The sequence below is a fragment of the Lissotriton helveticus genome, chromosome 3_1 (assembly GCF_964261635.1).
Source record: "Lissotriton helveticus chromosome 3_1, aLisHel1.1, whole genome shotgun sequence".
Classification (NCBI taxonomy): domain Eukaryota; kingdom Metazoa; phylum Chordata; class Amphibia; order Caudata; family Salamandridae; genus Lissotriton; species Lissotriton helveticus.
The window spans coordinates 659957426-659975235 of record NC_136061.1 but is presented as its reverse complement, the minus strand read 5'-3'; the positions used below and the strand labels follow the sequence as shown (position 1 = coordinate 659975235).

At 45.9% G+C, this 17810-nt stretch overlaps 1 protein-coding gene across 1 annotated transcript in view; it reads right to left on the bottom strand.

The window, feature by feature from the left end:
* Window positions 1-12972: 12972 nt before the first annotated feature.
* LOC144822815 (zinc finger and BTB domain-containing protein 8A-like) overlaps window positions 12973-17810 on the bottom strand; it is a 101031-nt gene continuing 96193 nt past the window's right edge. Inside the window, exon 5 of the mRNA XM_078680732.1 lies at window positions 12973-13089. The gene's annotated coding sequence lies outside the window, so the exon portion shown is untranslated. The remainder of the gene's footprint in view (window positions 13090-17810) is intronic.

Here is a 17810-nt window from a genome sequence, read left to right as displayed (position 1 = left end):
TGAAGATAGAAGTGAGAGGCTTGTGGTCCGAACGAATGGTGAAGTTCAGCCCCCACAGGAAGAATTTAAAATGCTTTACTGCCCAGAATCACGCCTGGGCCTCCATTTCAATTACAGAGTAGTTCTTTTCTGCGTTTGTAAGACAGTGGGACGCGAAGCCAATTATCCTCTCTTCCTTCCCGTTTCTTTGAGACAGGGTGGCCCCTAACCCTTTGTTAGACACGTCTGTAGTGAGGATGGTTTTATCACGAGATTCAAATGTCCCTAAAGCCGGTGAACTCAATAGCTCCTCTTTGAGAGCATCCACTACACATTAGTGTTGCTCCTTCCATTGAAACTCCTTGTTCTTCTTGAAAAGTTCTTGCACCGGTTCACACTTGGATGAAAAGTTTTTAATATACTTTGCCATATATTCCATCAATCTCAAGAATGACTTGAGTTCCTCGTTGTTTCTTGGATACGGAGAGTCTTTCACCGCACCAAGAAGACTGCTTTTCGGTCAAAACCCTTCTTCGGAAATAGTATGCCCCAGGTAGTCGACACTCCTATTTTGCACTTGTTCTTCTGTACTGTCAACCCTGCGTCCATGAGCCTTTTGAACACAAGTCTAAGTGTATTGTCATGGCCCTCCATGTTGCGACCATACACCAAGATGTCGTCCTGGAATATATGTAGTGCAGTTAACTCCTTTCAATATATGCTGCATGGCCTTCTGGAACACAGCAGACACGGACGCTAATCCAAACGTCATTCTCCTGCACATGTATGCACCCTGGGGGGTTGTGAATGTAGTGAGTGGTCGCCGGGATACAAGTTGATTACACTGAAAAATGTAGCTTGGGACATGGTGCCGAGCATCTCATTTATGTTAGGCAGTGGATGTCTCTCGATCCAGATACTCTAATTGAGGCTCCTCAAATCTACACATAGACGGATGCTTTCACCGTTGGCCTTGGCTCCGATCACAACTGGTGCCACCCATTCAGAACATTCCACCAGTTGTATGATTCCCATTTTGAAAAGTTTGTTAAGCTCTTTCTCCAGAGGCTCTCTCATTTGTTGTGGCACAGGGCGTAGTTTATGTACTACCGGTTTGGCATTGGTCTTGAGTTTTATCTTATGTTGGAAATCATGCATGAGGCACAGCTCTTCATGAAAAAGACTCAGGAACTCCTCACAAATGCTTCCACATTGTCTGCTGTAAGTAGCACTTGCTCTTCCTTGTTGGGATCCAGGATGATGCCCAGTTCCTTCTGATGCTGCCACTCCAAAAGGTTGGATCCCGACTCCACAATGTATACCTTCCCGTATGTATTCCTCCCCTTGAATTCGATACACATCTCCTTCATACCTAGTAGGGGAATGGGCTCTCTGTTGTAGGCTGTGGGTGAAATGTCAGCATTCTGTAAGGTGTCCCCGCCATTTACTCTACAGCATTCTAAATCTTTCTTGTTTAACAACATGAAAGGGGAACATGAGTCAGCATACATGGTTACTGCATTGTTATTCAAGGATACATCACACTTAGAATAAATAACATTGACACTCCCTGAGCAATCCTTGACTTGTAAAACAAACTTACTCTCAATTGGCAGTACACATTTTACCTCTTTGCCGCGTGATCCTTCTATGCCCCCACCCTCTTTGACCTGGGAGTCATTCTCCCTGCACACCCTCGCAAAATGTCCCCTCCTATTACATTTTTTACAGGTAACACTTCTAGCTGGGCAATTAAAGTTATTAGCCAGGAGATTCCTGCTGCCACACCTTGGGCACCTCAGACATCTTTCACTACTTGGGCTTTTATTGTACACTTTTCCTTTACTCGTCACTTTTAACACTTAACTATTCGCTTCTTCTTCCTGTACACTGGCCACTACATCGGTTGTGCTCCTCATTTCATTTGCGGTATGTTCCACTGATTTAGCTATAGCCAGAGCTTCTCTTAGATTTGGATTTTTAGCCAACAGTTTTTCTTGGATGCTCATGTTGTTTATGCACCGCACCAACTGTCTCTTATTAGTGAATCAGTGAGGTTGCCAAATTCACACAATTGAGTTAATCCTCTAAGTGCAGCAATATAGTTGGTCACTGATTCCTGTTTTCCTTGTGCTCTACCAAAGAACTTGTGACGCTCCAGTACTACATTTATTTTGCCCCCAAAGTGATTCTCTAATTTGTCCATTGTGCTTTCAAATATATCCATCCCTTCAACAACTTCGCCTCCCTTGCCCTCTGGATCAGGCAAAGTCTTGTATATCTTGCGCCCATACACCCCCAAATTATGAAGGAGGATGTGCCGCTTACGCATGGAAGTGAACCGTACTCCCCCTTTGGCAATAAGGTAGGATTCGAATAGTTTGACCCATTCCTTCCAGCTTATCTCCAGCTCTCCCACCTCATTTTGAAAGAATGGGGGTTGGCTCATGCTTACTGCCGCCATCATTATGTGTAATCCACCCCCGAAGAGACTATGCCGTACGGAATAATAGGAAAAATAGGTAATTTGGTGTCTAAAAATAGTTCACACAAAAAGGAGGAATGGATCTAAGAATGGCATAACATATACATTTCCCACTGAAAGTCAATGCGACGGCGAATGAGTCCCTAGATCATTGCATATTATAGGAGAGAATTCTCTAGAAGAACAATGACAGCAAATGTAATGTAGGCTCACTGAAAGTTAATGCGATGGCAACTGAGTCCCTAGAATCGTTGCACGTTATAGGCGAGGATTCTCTAGGAGAGGAACAATGGCAGTAAATTATAATGTAGGCTCCCCTCTACTCACGGTCTCATGCGGCCTAAATATAACATGCGGGCTGATTCACTCGTCGATTTCCTCAGGGCGTACACCAGCAAAATCAGCTGAGGCACTTGCTGTCTGGCTGCGTGAAGCATGCTGGAATGTCTCAAAGTGGTGCCGGGTAGTCAGCTGTAGCCTCCCTCGCTGACAGGAGACTGCGCACCCTCCAGAGAGCAGCGTCTCCGCTCCTCAGGTCCGGGAAACTGACAGGATGAGAAGAAACCTGACCCGGGAACTGCAGATGACTGAGGGAACACTTCCCTTCCTTCCTGCTTCCTCTCCGAACATCCTCTTAAGCTCCATTGGTCTTTACACTTGACTCAACGCCAACGTACAGATTTACCACATCTACTAACGTGGCGCTCCGACCTTTTCACTCTCTCCAGTCGATGACTTCCGCTTCGGGCATTCGCAGTAAGATACCCTGACTCTTTTCACCGGTGTAGTCTCTTCACAGTGTCACGCCTCCTGACTGCCCACACAGCAGCATACGGCACCGTTCCTCATGCCTTTTTCAGAGCTTCTCCCAATCACCCACGCTGCTACTCCGGATTCTCCTCACTTTCCTGGATGTTCTCCTTCACCCAAATAACATATGGCATCCAATCACTCGGATCTCCTTACCGGTGTAGTCTGTATCATTGTACTTCTCATTACTCAAAGAGATTTTAAACAGTTTATCAACACATCCGTTACGATGTCACAGAGCTCACCATCAAGTAATTTTTCTTGCGCCTCCTCCAGAAAGCAACTGCTAAAATCCACCTTCCCCCACTGTACGCTGTAATCTCACTGTCTTCTTGCCATTCCTGGCTGTAACTTCATACACCTGGCGAGTTCCTTTTTTAGGTCTCGCACCTGGCGACGCAGCGTGAAGTGCTGTCACCAGTGAGATCTATTGTTGCTGACTTGCCTCGGAAGTGGGACAGAGATGGCCAGGCGCAGGGCTTTTGGCGATTGTGGTCTGTTGGCGCGCACATACAGCCACGCGGTGTGCAGATCTCCTGTCCCCCTTCCGTCCTCGCAAGCCAGCATTTAGTTTCACTTTCCATTCTCCACAGAGACAGCTTTTTCTACATTAAGCTTTGTATCTGTATTTAACAAGCATTAAGCACTCTGTCTTTAGAGGCGAAGATACAACCATTCGGGTAAGGAGGCGGGGGTGGCTAGAGTTACGAACCGTTACACCCCACACTCAAGCTTACCCTCATTAAGATAACCATTTTCCTAAAATTCCTATACTTAGCTAGATACATTCCACTGTATATTCTCAACAGATATTTCAGGCGCTTAGACTCTGTGATAAGTAGTTTTATCTGGGGCTTTTGGAAGGTAAAAAGAGCTGTGTGTGTTATTAAATTCATTGCCCAGAGATGTGGGCTTGGACTCTTGCATCTCCAAATGTATTACAGGTCCACTATGGCACAAAGGATCTCTGTATTATGCACCAATAGTAGTGATAAATTTACTATATTTCAGATTGGGCTTCGTCAGAATATTGAAAACATTTTGCATAGCTATGAAAGATCCAACCTACTTCAAAAGGGTGAGATTTAAGATCCAGACTAGCATAATAAATATATGGCATGTCAATCAACGGTTAGTCGATTCTCTATGTAATCCACATTATCTAGATATATTTCATGACCGTACGTTACAATCTTGGGCCATACTCGGTTTGATCGCATTTGTGATGACATTTGTTGCTCCTTCGCCAAGCTGCAAAATGGTTACTACTTATCTAAATACGATTTTTATAAAATATCTGCAGGTGCAACACTTTTTTCCTAAGACTCAGGGTAACATTGTCTTAAAAAAACAGCCCTCTCGGACTGACTATATAATAAGGTGGCAATCCAAAATACAGGAGTTTTATGATATCTAAAACTGGGATATGTAACATTGAAATATGTTAGACCCAGACTGCAACAATTCCAGATACGTAACAGGCTATACAACTTGCCACAGAAATGGTGTAAATTGAGGTATCAGGAAAATTCTAGATGTTGTCGATAAAACATGGGCGATGCCGATGAAGTTCACATGTTTGCACTGTCAATGTTTACCTGAATTGTGGGCTACAATGCTAGTGCAATCTCTTAACTGTGAGATAACTCTCACCTCTAGATGGATTATATTTGGCTTTGCTGAAATAAATTAAGCTTGCACATACTTTGTCCATTTGTAACACCGCAGTCGTTGCAAGATTATGTATCACACTTGATTGGATCAGTCCTAGTGTGCCAAGCATCCACAAATGGTGGAATTTAATGTACCACACATATAAAATGGAAGCTGCTTTGCAACCAGCTAGAGGTGAAGAAAATAAGTCATTTACCTGTAACTGCATTTCTCCAGTGTTGGTATCTTTGATAGATTCACATGATTGAACCATTTCCTGTCAGTATCGTAATAAAGCAGTTTGTATACTATTATAGGTTATAATGGCAACGAAAAAGTCTGTTTTATAGCCTATGTCCTTTTTAAACAAAGGATCAAACTTGAACTATAACCAATCAGGCGACAGCACCTTCTAGAACACTCCCAATAGAGGCTGAGTCTCTCAGCTTTTGAAGTACAAGTAGGAATAAATAACCCTGAGCTGTAATGGGATCATCTTGGGGGAAGAGGGTGGGTCGCATGTGAATCTATTAAATATACTCTGGTAAGGCGGTAGGAAGCACATTGGCCGAAACACACACTTTTTGTATGGTACTGGTCTGTAATAGGGAGAGAGGGGGCTCCGATGTCTTCTCGGGGTGGGGGCACCGGGATAGTAGGAACTGGATTTCTAACGTGGAGGTCTTCCCCTTTTGCCCACCCAACCCGTGAAACGATCGCATACCTGCGCTAGCCACACTCCTCCTCCTGGAACGTGGCTGGGCGACCCACAGGGACGTTGGCCTCCTGGCTCTGGCTCGTCTACAAGCTGCTCTCTTCCTCTTAGCTCCGTCCGCTTCGGTCTGCTTTCCACGTTCTCTCCTACTCCAACTCCTCCGGTGTATACACACGCCGTTTCCCGCTGGCTTACTGGTTTTGAAGGCCCGGCCCCTTCGTCGTCATCATTTAGGGCGGGGTTTAAGGTGAGTTCTCCCCAATTAAAGAAACAGTGTCCTTTTTCGCTGTCCTCGGGAAAGAGTGGAACAACTGGGTCAGTCCAGTCATCCTGTTGTTGAAAAGAAAAAGGCGAGACTGTGTTTGTTTCCTGATATCCAGCATTCAAGCTTTGTGTCCCGCTCATGGCCAGTCCGCCCTTGTCACACAGCAACCCCTTTGGATTCTCCCGAACGGGGAGAGGAAATCTAGAGAGTTAGTCTGCACTACCGTTTTCTGCACCCATGCGATGTTTCACCGTGAATGAGAATGGCTGAAGGGAAAGAAACTATCGAAGGACTCTTGGATTCAGCGAGATGTTTCTACTCATCCACTGGAGGGGCGCATGATCAGTGTATAGGGTGAATGGGTGGCCCTCGAGATAATATCGTAGCTTGTCCACTGCCCATTTTATTGCAAAGCACTCTCTCGACCGTGGGGTATTTCAATTCTCTGGAAAAAAGTTTCCTGCTAATATACAGGACAGGATGGTCTATACCCACAGGAGACAGTTGTGACAGGACGGCCCCTATGCCATAGTCAGAGGCGTCTGTGTGGAGTATGAAGGGCCGGTTGAAGTCAGGGGAGGACAGCACTGGACTGGTGGTTATGACCTTTTTCAATGAGTTAAAAGCTTTCCACATTTCTGGGGTGGGATGTGAGAGGACATGGGTTTTCACGTTCTGCTTAAGAGTATCTGTTAGTGGGGCTGCTACTTCGGAAACTGGGGGTGAAGCGGCGATACTACCCTATCAATCCTAGAAATGCTCTAATTTCCCTCTTATTGCTAGAGAATGGGGTATCCGCAATGGCTCAGATCTTCTCAATCTGGGGTTCTATCATACCATGTCCCAATACGTACCCCTAGTATTTAACTTTTTGGTAGGCAACCCTCGATTTTTTTGAGTTTACATGTAACCCGGCCTGTCGTAATACACCCAGGATGGTTTGGAGGTGGCATAGATGTGTCTCCCAATCTGGGCTAAACACCACTATGTCGTCTAGGTAGGCTTCATCCTGTCTTCCTCCCTCAGGGGTACCTGCCAATACCTTTTGGTCAGGTCCAAGGTGGTTATATATTTTGCTTCTCCTAGTTTTTCAATGAGTTCATCTATCCTCGGGATAGGATAGGCGTCAAAGGAGGATATGCCATTCAGAGCTCGGATGTCCATGCAGAATCTTGTGCTCCCGTCTGGTTTTGGCACCATAACGATTGGTGAAGACCATTCTCTTCTTGATGGTCTAATGACCCCCAACCGTAGCATCTCTTGTACCTCTTTCTGTATCGCTGCCCTCTTTGCCTCGGGTATTCAGTAGGGGCGTTGTTTTATTATATTTCCAGGAGTTGTTTCAATCCGATGTTCAATCATGGTGGTTTTTCCAGGTATATCAGAGAACACTGAGGAAAACGGTGTTAGGATGCTCTGTAAGTCCCTCTTTTCTTGTTCTCTGAGGTCTTCATTGATCACCAAATCGTTTATGATAGACGAAGAGAGGGGGAGTGTTGGTAGGGTGAGATGGGTGTCCTTTGGAAGGGGTCCCACCCATTTTTTTAGTAGATTTATGTGGTATGTCTGACATTTTCGTGCTGACACCTGAATCTTGTAGCTGGTTTTCCCTACGGTTCCGATGACTTTGTAGGGTCCCATCCATTCGGCTTGAAACTTCTTGGTGCATGATGGTAGCAATACCAGGACCCAGTCGTTAATTTCCAGTTGTCTCCATTTTTTTCCTCTGTCATAATACGTTTTCTGTTTTCCTTGACTTCTATCCAGATTGGAATAGGCTAAGTCTCTCAATTTTCCTAGTTTTGATTTCAGGGCCTGGGTATACTCCAACATACCACGTTCTTCCTCTCCCTCCTCTCTTTCCCAGGCTTCTTTAGTCATTTCTAATAATGACCGTGGTTGGCGTCCATATAGCATTTCAAAGGATGAACATCCTAGGCTACTCTGTTTTTGACCCCTTATGACTTATAGGGCTAGAGGCAACACCTGATCCCACTCTCTTCCGTTTACTGCAAGCATTTTCTTTAAGGTGGACTTGGCGGTCCCAATATACCTTTCGACGAGGCCGTCGGTGTGTGGGTGGTAGACTGATGTTCTTATCTGCCGAACATTCAACAACCCACAAACTTCCTTCATTAGCTTTGACACGAAAGGGGTGTCCTGGGCAGTCAGGATCTCTTTGGGAACCTCACTCGGGAAAACAATTCCAGGAATTTCTAGGAAATCAAACGCGTAGTGGGTGCTCTCAGTGGAATCGTTTCTGGAAATCTCGTGGCATGATCTATGATTACCAGAGCATACGGATTCCCTCGTCCTGTCTTCGGTAGTGGTCCTATCAGGTCCATCCCTACCCTTTCGAATGGGGTCCCTATTATGGGAAGAGGCTGTAGGGGGACTGCTGTGGGGCGATGAGTGTTCCTTTTCTGACATATGTCACATGCTTGGCAGTGGGTTTTTATATCCTTGTATATTCCAGGCCAAAAACAATGTTTTAAGACATTTTGAGTAGTTTTTTCACTCCCCACATGTCCTGCTGTTAGATGTGAATGAGCCAAGAACATGATTTGTTCCCTGAAAGTTAATGGAACTAGGAGTTGATGGGGTTCTTCTTTATTGCCCTGTCGGTACAATAGACCCTCCTTGATAAGAAATCTGGGGTAAATAGGATTAGTACAATCCTGGGTACTATGAGCCTGTTCCCAGGCGTTAAATAAGGAAGCGTCATTAGCCCGGACAAATCTGAAACTTTTTTGCAGGGTCCACGGCTCAGGGGTTAACAATGCTGGCACAGGGGTGTCGGCCTGCTGTCTCAATTGAACATGGGGATAACAGTTTGTCTGCCCCTGTAAGGTGTGTAGGAACAAATCTAGAAACCTAGGGTTGTCTGTCCCTATAATCAATTCTTCAGGCAAAGTATCCATCACCCCCACCCGTATGACACAAGTCTTACCCTCCGAAAGATCTAGGGGTATGGTCGCAACCGGATAGGGCTTGACATCGCCATGAACGCACCTAATATGGACCATGGTATCAGGGAAGACCTGTCTGGGTTCTATAAACACCACTTTTTCAGTCAGGAAGGGCTTTTATCTCTTTCCCATTCACCCGTACACTCACGTGAAATGCACTCCCCATCTCAGCGGTGTAGAGAACTGACTTGGGTATGTATCCCTCTTCCAGTGGCTCTTCAACTGGTTTTCTCTGGGGGCAGATTCTGGCGATATGTCCCCGGGCCCCACATTCAAAGCATTGGGGCCCTTTAAATGAGGGAATCTCCGGTCTGTTTGCCCCTGGTTTGATGTTGTCAGTAATCATGCAAGGTCGCTTCTCAAATGTGCTGGCTAGGGATTTATTTGGTTTTTCTGGTTCCCCGCCGTATAGTCTGTGTTGGGCTCGAGAAAAGGTAGCGGCTATATCAATGGTTTGTTCTTGGGTTAAATGCGAATGCTGACGCAACCATTTTTGTGTGTTAAATGGGAGAGCATCTAAGTACTGCTCAAGATAGATTTATTCAGGATTTCTTCCTTGCTGCTAGTGCTTGGCGTTAGCCACTTATCTGCTGCCATCTTCAAGCGGAAAAACAAGGTTTTGGGGTTTTCCCCGGGTAGGCCCCGCTCCTTTCGGAACCGCACCCGGTAAGCTTTTGCATCCAGGCCAAGGTGATCAAATATCACGTTTTTTATCTCGTGGTAGGGCGTGTTTCCGGCTGCGTTAGCTACCTGCTAACCTGCCTCCCCGGTTAGTAAGGGAGCTAGAAAAAATGGCCATTTCTCCACTGGTCACCCACAGGCCCGAGCGGCTCGTTCAAAGTTTAACAAAAAGGCGTCAGGGTCTTTCTCTGACATGTAGTTCTGTAGTGAAATCCCAGAAGGTCCGGAAATGGGGTGTCGCTGCTCTCGAGGGGCTGGAAGGGAGGGATCACTTTTCACCTTATGCAAGCCCTCTATTTGAGCTGCGATGGTATTTTTGAATGTGTCTCTGTCTGCCTGGGCTGACGAAAGTTGTTGCTCTACCGCCCATCCGAGCTACTCCTGGCCCTTCACCAGTTGTTGGATTAAGGTGTCCATGTCGGTGTCACAGATGGAGGTCAGGCTGCCCGCATTCTCCACCACCTGTGGTAAGGCGGTAGGAAGCACAGAGACTTTACTTGGGGTTACCAAATGTCTTATTGGCCGAAACACACGCTTTTTGTAAAGTGCTGGTCTGTAATAGGGAAGAGGGGGCTCCGATGTCTTCTCGGGAGTTTCTCTGTCCCTCGGCGAGATCCATCCTCTGCTTCTCCGCTCCAGCGTAGTGCCATCCAGACAAGGATCCATGTAGAGGGGGAAGCGTGTAAGAAACAAAAATTTACTCCGTTTGAGTATGGCGCTCACAAATACAAACGGTGGTGAGGGAGGGTAAGTGAGGGTACACTCAGTGTGCAGCACGTCTATATAAGTGAGGTATGTGCTCGGGGTGGGGGCACCGGGATAGTAGGAACTGGATTTCTACTGCGGAGGTCTTCCCCTTTTGCCCACCCAACCCGTGAAACGATTGCGTACCTGCGCTAGCCACGCTCCTCCTCCTGGAACGTGGCTGGGCGACCCACGGGGACGTTGGACTCCTGGCTCCGGCTCGTCTTCAAGCTGCTCTCTTCCTATTAGCTCCGTCTGCTTCGGTCTGCTTTCCACGTTCTCTCCTACTCCAACTCCTCTGGTGTTTACACACGCCGCTTCCCGCTGGCTTCCTGGTTTTAATGGCCCGGCCCCTTCGTAGTCATCATATAGGGCGGGGTTTAAGGTGAGTTCTCCCCAATTAAAGAAACAGTGTTCTTTTTCGCTGTCCTCGGGAAAGAGTGGAACACCTGGGTCAGTCCAGTCATCCTGTTGTTGAGAAGAAAAAGGTGAGACTGTGTTTGTTTCCTGATATCCAGCATTCAAGCTTTGTGTCCGGCTCATGGCCAATCCGCCCTTGTCACATATACCAATACTGGAGAACTGCAGTTACAGGCAAGTAACTTATTTTCTTCTCCAGGATTGGATCTTTCATAGAATCGAATGCTTGAATCACAATAGCAAGCACCTACTGTGTTTGTATATCTTAAAGTATTAGCACAAATAGGGTATGGTGGGTAGAAAGTATATACATAAGATATTCATATGCAATTTAATAAACTAATATATATATACATAATGTTTTATGCAAATTTTAATGTATGCAGTATATGTGTGTGTGTGTGTGTATACATATATATATATATATATATATATATTAAAGTTCACAGTTGCCCAATGCGAGGCGTACTCCACATTGGTGAAATATTAGGATCAGGAGAAGGGTGTCAGGCATGACGGCGTCTGCAGCTACCGGATGCCCGAAACGCGTCAGGTAGCTGCAGACGCCGTCATGCCTGACACCCTTCTCCTGATCCTAATATTTCACCAACGTAGAGTGCGCCTCGCATTGGGCAACTGTGAACTTTAATCTATTTCGGCCGGTCTGGTCGAGAGGTGCACCGCCGCTGAAAGGAGCGGTTCCCCTGCTTTTCAACTTAGGAGCAGAGCGGACCAACTGGTGTTTGGCAGTATGTGAAAAGGTGCTGGAGGCATAACGAGGACACTCATTTGGTAATTTACCGCATCTTGCCAGCAGCCCCACTTGGGATTTATTTTAATGGACTTCCAGTCCCATAATGCAGTATTGTAACCTACCTGTGTGGCATTGTCTGATTGAATCTGTTTTCAATAAAAGGGAGTACACTGGAAATCCAAAATGGTGGCAATATGTGGGAGCAGCGTATCCTATGAAGAAGGGTGGATGCCCGAAACTCGTCAGGTAGCTGCAGACGCCGTCATGCATGACACCCTTCTCCTGATACTAATATTTCACCAACGTGGAGTGCGCCTCGCATTGGGAAACTGTGAACTTTAATCTATTTCGTCCGGTCCGGTCGAGAGGTGCACCGCCGCTGAAAGGAGCAGTTCCCCTGCTTTTCAACTTAGGAGCAGAGCGGACCAACTGGTGTTTGGCAGTATGTGAAAAGGTGCTGGAGGCATAACGAGGACACTCATTAGGTAATTTACCGCATCTTGCCAGCAGCCCCACTTGGGATTTATTTTAATGGACTTCCAGTCCCATAATGCAGTATTGTAACTTACCTGTGTGGCATTGGCTGATTGAATCTGTTTTCAATAAAAGGGAGTACACTGAAAATCCAAAATGGTGGCAATATGTGGGAGCAGCGTATCCTATGAAGAAGGGCGGATGCCCGAAACGTGTCAGGTAGCTGCAGACGCCGTCATGCCTGACACCCTTCTCCTGATCCTAATATTTCACCAACGTGGAGTGCGCCTCGCATTGGGCAACTGTGAACTTTAATATATATATATATATATATATATATATATATATATATATATATATATATATAATACAAATTTGCATAAATACATAAGCAAACACGTGGAACCAATAGAGGCTCCCCTTGATGAAATGTGGTGTAGTAAAACCTGTCCAACTACTGCTGCATCATTGCGTTGTGCAGATTCCTGGTAATAATGCTGCATGAATATATGCGCACTCTTCCGAGTCGCAGCATGACATGTCTTATCCAGAGGCCAAACAAAGTAGTTGAGGTGGTAACCTCCGTAGTTGAGTGTGCCCTGGTTTTCGCTGTGTGGGGCTTGCTGGCCTTTGAGAGGCAGAGCTTGATTGCAGCTGAAATGTATCGAGCGATGGTTGCCATTGTGACTGGAGCACCAGCCTATCTGAGTACAACAGTTGGTTAGTTTTCATGAGTTGTTTAGTGTGATGTAAGTAGAATTTTAGATATATTTGATACCTAGGGTATGAATGGACCTCTTAACGGGTGATGTTGGATCCCAACAGTGCCAAATCTACCTCTCTCCTGGGAAACCTCAACAACATAGGCCTCACCCACCTAGTCAATGAACCCACACACAAATCTGGTCACATACACCATGTGATCTTTACCTCCAGGGACAGAATTAATTTCACCCATATCACAGAACTCACCTGGACAGACCATGCAATAATTCACTTTACCATCTCCCAGTGGTGGCTGGTGATGTTTGAAAGTGGTGGAGAGTAAAAATTTAGTATGACTTTTATGTAGTGAGCGACGTGGACAAGCCCAGTGGACAAACTTGGGGTCCGGGCTGGATCCTCCTCCAGAAGAAAAAACTGAAAAAAAGATATGCACATCATTATCCACTTCTCTTTCCTCTTCCTTCAGCTCCCTTATTTCACACTTTCCCAAATGCACTTCCTTGAATCTCCCTCACTCCACCACGTCCAGACATACACTGCACTCACTCACATTTAAGCAATATATTTACTTTTGCCCTGTAAATATTTTCCAATCAGTGCACCCACTTCACACACATTTTCACAAAATTGGAATTACAACTGGAATACATGACCATTGTTCTGTGTGCTCTGCAGAGAGACCAACCCATTGTTAGGCACTTTGGTTTGGCTTCAGCGTTAGAGCTCTCAGTCAAAGCCCCTCAAACACCTGCACAGCTCAAAGTATGCATGGAAAAAAATAAAGAAAGAAACACAACATGAACAAATAGCTATCTCTCGAGGAAGGCAAAATTAAGTAAAACTTGAAATAAGAGAGGAACTAAATCACCGGCATGCATTGCCTTAACGTTTTTGAAATTTATTGTTCATAAATCAATCCATGTTTTTGGCATTAATGCTGTTAAGGGCATGCAGATCGGGCCAGTTTTAATGTCATACAGCAGATAACTGTCTATTATAAGCACATATCTCTGCTTTTCCCTTGACTCGGACATTTGTATCAACTTCACAAGGCAACAAGAATCCTGGCCTGCTTTTCATTTGCATCAATTTCACGGGCGAACAAATGCTGCTGCTCCACTTCTAACGGAGCCAGTGACGTGCATCCAGGGCCTGGGGTGTAACAGAAGGGGAGTTTAGCATGGTGAGGGGTGTTAGAATTCTAATTTTCAGTTATACATATTGTGCTAACACTTACCATTACCGAGGACATGGCACCAAAACACATGTGCACGGTGCTTGCATCCACTCCTACGTGGGATGAATGGGAAAGGGTGGATCTGTTCCTGTGAATGATGAACGGCTGCTCTCACGTTGGGCTGGAGACTCCAATGCCCCAAACCATGACGCTGACAGCTTCACTGGCCGATAAAGAATACTGCCATAGACTACAATGCCAATGATTCATCATGAAGGGCTTTAGAACCTTAAGCCCTGCGTTGTGTGTCACAGTTCTGAAAGTTGATTTACTGCCTGGCTTCCGTCTCCTGATTCAGAGCGAGGCGGGGCAGGCAGCCTGGGACAAACAGCCCAGACTTAAATACATCAATTTGTTAAAGATTCAATGGTATCTCTAAATAAAATCGATTTAATTTTTGTACAGGAATGTGAAGGAAATAATTTCAGGGGGGTGCAGCCCCTGAGACCTAATGAAGAACCCGCCCATGCCATCTCCAATGCCCAGCATACCATCGCCAAGCACCACCCAACGCAGCTGGGGCAAGGTAAATGAGACTCAATGAACACAGGCCCTCAGCACCACATCACCCGCAACCTCAGCATACCTTGACCAGACCGTCCAGAACTTCCTTGCTCGGATCAACAAATACGCTGAAAGAGTAGCTCTGCTGAAGCCAGCAAGAAACAACAAAATCTCAAAACAAGTCAGCTGGTACACCCCAGAGCTCAGAACCACCAAGCGCAACTACTAGTGGCTCGAGAAACGATGGCACATCACCAAGTACCCCGCTGACAAAGCCAACTCACAAAGCAGCCCTACCCCGCCGACAGAGCCACTCACAAAGCAGCCCTTAGCACCTACCACCTGCACATCAAGGAAGCCAAGAGAGCAGCAATTACCGCGACCAACCACATGAAGGAACTCTTCAAAATTGTCAAGGGATTCTCCAACCTGAAAGCCAAAGAGAATACCATCCACCCCTTCCAGGAACTCTGTGACACCCTCTCAGACTACTTCCACAACAAAATGTATTTATTTATTTATAAAGTTATAAACTTGACCCAAGAGGGTATCAGAGCATTTTACATTAAGGATCGTATCGTTACAAGTTACATCAGATACAAGAGCATAGTAAGGTACAGTACACATAAATAATGTTTCAATAACTCGTAGGAGGGAGGGGAGGAAGGAGTAATAGCGGGGAGACGAGGAGGAACAATGCCCAATATCCGGCTGGGTAGGTGACGGTCAAGGGGGAAAACCAGGGCCAATCTCCTCATTAGCTGTCAAGCAGCTCCACCGGTCATCAGCCATGTTGCTCAGGTCTCAGCGTTCAGGAAAAAACTGTTTTTAGTTTATTTGAATTGCTAAGGTTATATAGCGCTATCTAGACCCGGAGGTATCAGAGCACATAACCAGGGGAACGTTGTATTAGAAGGTACATCAAAAGGATTATAAAGCGTTGGCTAGACCCGTAGGTATCAGAGCGCTATAACAGAGGAACATGGCGTTACAATTTACATCAGTTACAATAGTGTAGTAAGGTACAGTAAACAAAGAGCTAGGTTGAGAGAATTTATAGGAAAGGAGGGGAGGAAGGAGCCGTAGCAGAAAGACGAGGAAGAACTGTGTCCAATGTCCGGTGAGACAAATAGAGAGGGAAAGGGGAGAGGTAGAGTGAGAAGGGAGAGGATGAGGGGGAAAATGGAAAAGAGATAAAGGGAAAGTCAGCTCAAAGACCGAGTGGGTAGGTGACGGCCAGGGAGATAATCCAAGACCAGTCTCCTCTATAGCTCTCAAGGAAGCTCCAACGGTCATCAGTTCGAAAGGTAGTCTAGAGCCAGTCTCCCCCTATAGCTCTCACAGGAATCTCCAACGGGTATAGGTCAGAAAGATGGATAGAAAGGAGACAGGGCAAAGGCAGAGCGTAGGAAATACGAAGAGGGGGGGGATGGGCGAGACAGGGAGAAGGTGAGAAACTGTGCCCAAGGTCCGGCTGGGCAGGTGACGGTCAGGGGGTGAGCCAAGGTCGATCTCCTCATTAGCTGAACAGAGCAGCTCCACCGGGCGTCGGACATAATGCTCGGACTCTGCTGTCTGGATAGAGGTCTTGTGAGCTCAGGGACAGCCAGAAAAGTGGGGAGGGGGGGAAGGGGCGGAAGGGGGGGGGGTAGGCCTGGAGCCATGGTCGGAAAGAATTGCAGATGTCCTCATGAGGGCAGGCGCAGTCCTGGTTGGGTAGAGTAAGTCAAAGATCAGCAAGGGTGGTTGTCAGCCATGATGGGGTCAGGCATCCTTGGACCATGTACCATACCGAGAGTGTTGAGTGCGGCAGAGCTTTGCAGGGATGGAAGAGTCCGACACCCATTAGTTGTTTAAACAGGCCACAAAGTCAATCACTCCCGGCGTCCCTAGGCGCCCTGTAGATGCGCCTAGGGATGCATTTACAGTCGTAGTTGCCACACTGTAGGTGTCTCTATCCTGAAGTTAAGGGTACTCGACAAGTGGGTAGGCAAAGAGGTGACTGGCTGAGCAGTCAGTTCAGGGAAACACAATTTAAACCATACACAATTTACTGAAGAAAAAGGAGACACAGCTGTTGTTCTCCATACGATTCAGTCCAGTATGGAGACTGTTGGTATGTAAAATCCATTTGAGCTCCTCCTTATTGAGGATTCCATTGATGTCCGTACTCCGAGGCGGTGGTTGGATCACGTGGATTACTTGCCATTTTAAATCATCCTCCTTATGCCCTTGATTTGTGAAGTGTTCCACCAGTGATGCATTCGTTGTTTGGTATCTCAGCCTGCTTCAGTGCCAACATTTTCTAATCCTGACTTTCAGCATGGTGTGCCCGATATAGATTTGATTGCATGGGCATGTAATGGCATATACAATATTACTGGTGTTACAGTTAGAACAATGATTTAAGGTTACATCAGTACTTCCATAAACAAATTTCTTGCTTTCGATTGTCAAGTGGCAAACACTACAACCCCCACAACGATAATGGCCCAGTGTAGGTGGGAGGCCCTATATCTCAGTGTTTGTGAGTTTTTTTTGGGAGGTAACGCTGCTCTAACTAGGTGGTCCTTTATATTCTTGTTTTCCGGAAAGCGGATAGAGGACGTTCTAGTGACATTTTCCGGCATTAAGTATTGGCCAATGTTTTAAGATAAATTTTTTTAACCAAACTCGACACATACCATCCGATCATCATTGTTTTTAGATTTGGGAGTCTGGAGTGCCTCGCGGAGACAGGACCAAGCTCGTTTGAGTGAGTTTTTGAGTATTGATCAGTTTCCTAGACAGAGTTTGAGTTTGCTGAAAATAATCCTTTTTGAAAAAACAGTTCTGTCTAATACGGAGGAACTGAGAGAAGGGTAGGGAGTCTCGCAGTGCACAAGGGTGATGGCTGTTGTAAGCAAGTTGGGTATTTTCCTTAGTAGGCTTAGGGAAGAGGGTAGTGCATAGCCTATCCTCCTGGGATATATTTAGAAGGTCAAGGAAGGCTACCTGTTTTTTTACTGTGTATCAACGTAAATTTGAGACCATTACAGTAGGCATTAAGCCAATCGAGGAATAGTAACAGGGTAGTCTCCGATCCCTTCCAAATCAGGAAAATATAGTCTATATATCTCTCCCATTCAAGAATGCTAGGGGCAAAAGTACTGAACATGTACAGAATCTTGTTGGTTTCAAGCTAATCCATGTATAGGATGGCAAGGTTTAGCGCAACAACTGCGTCCATGGAAGTCCTTTGATTTGTTGGTAAAAAGTGCCATGCATTGAGAAGAAATTGCGTATCAACCCATCGTTCTCTATTGAATGATATAGCCATAGGTGATTGGTACCCCATTGTTACTAGAACTACAGCAAGATGTTAACCATCGTGCTAGCCCCACAGGATGGCGCT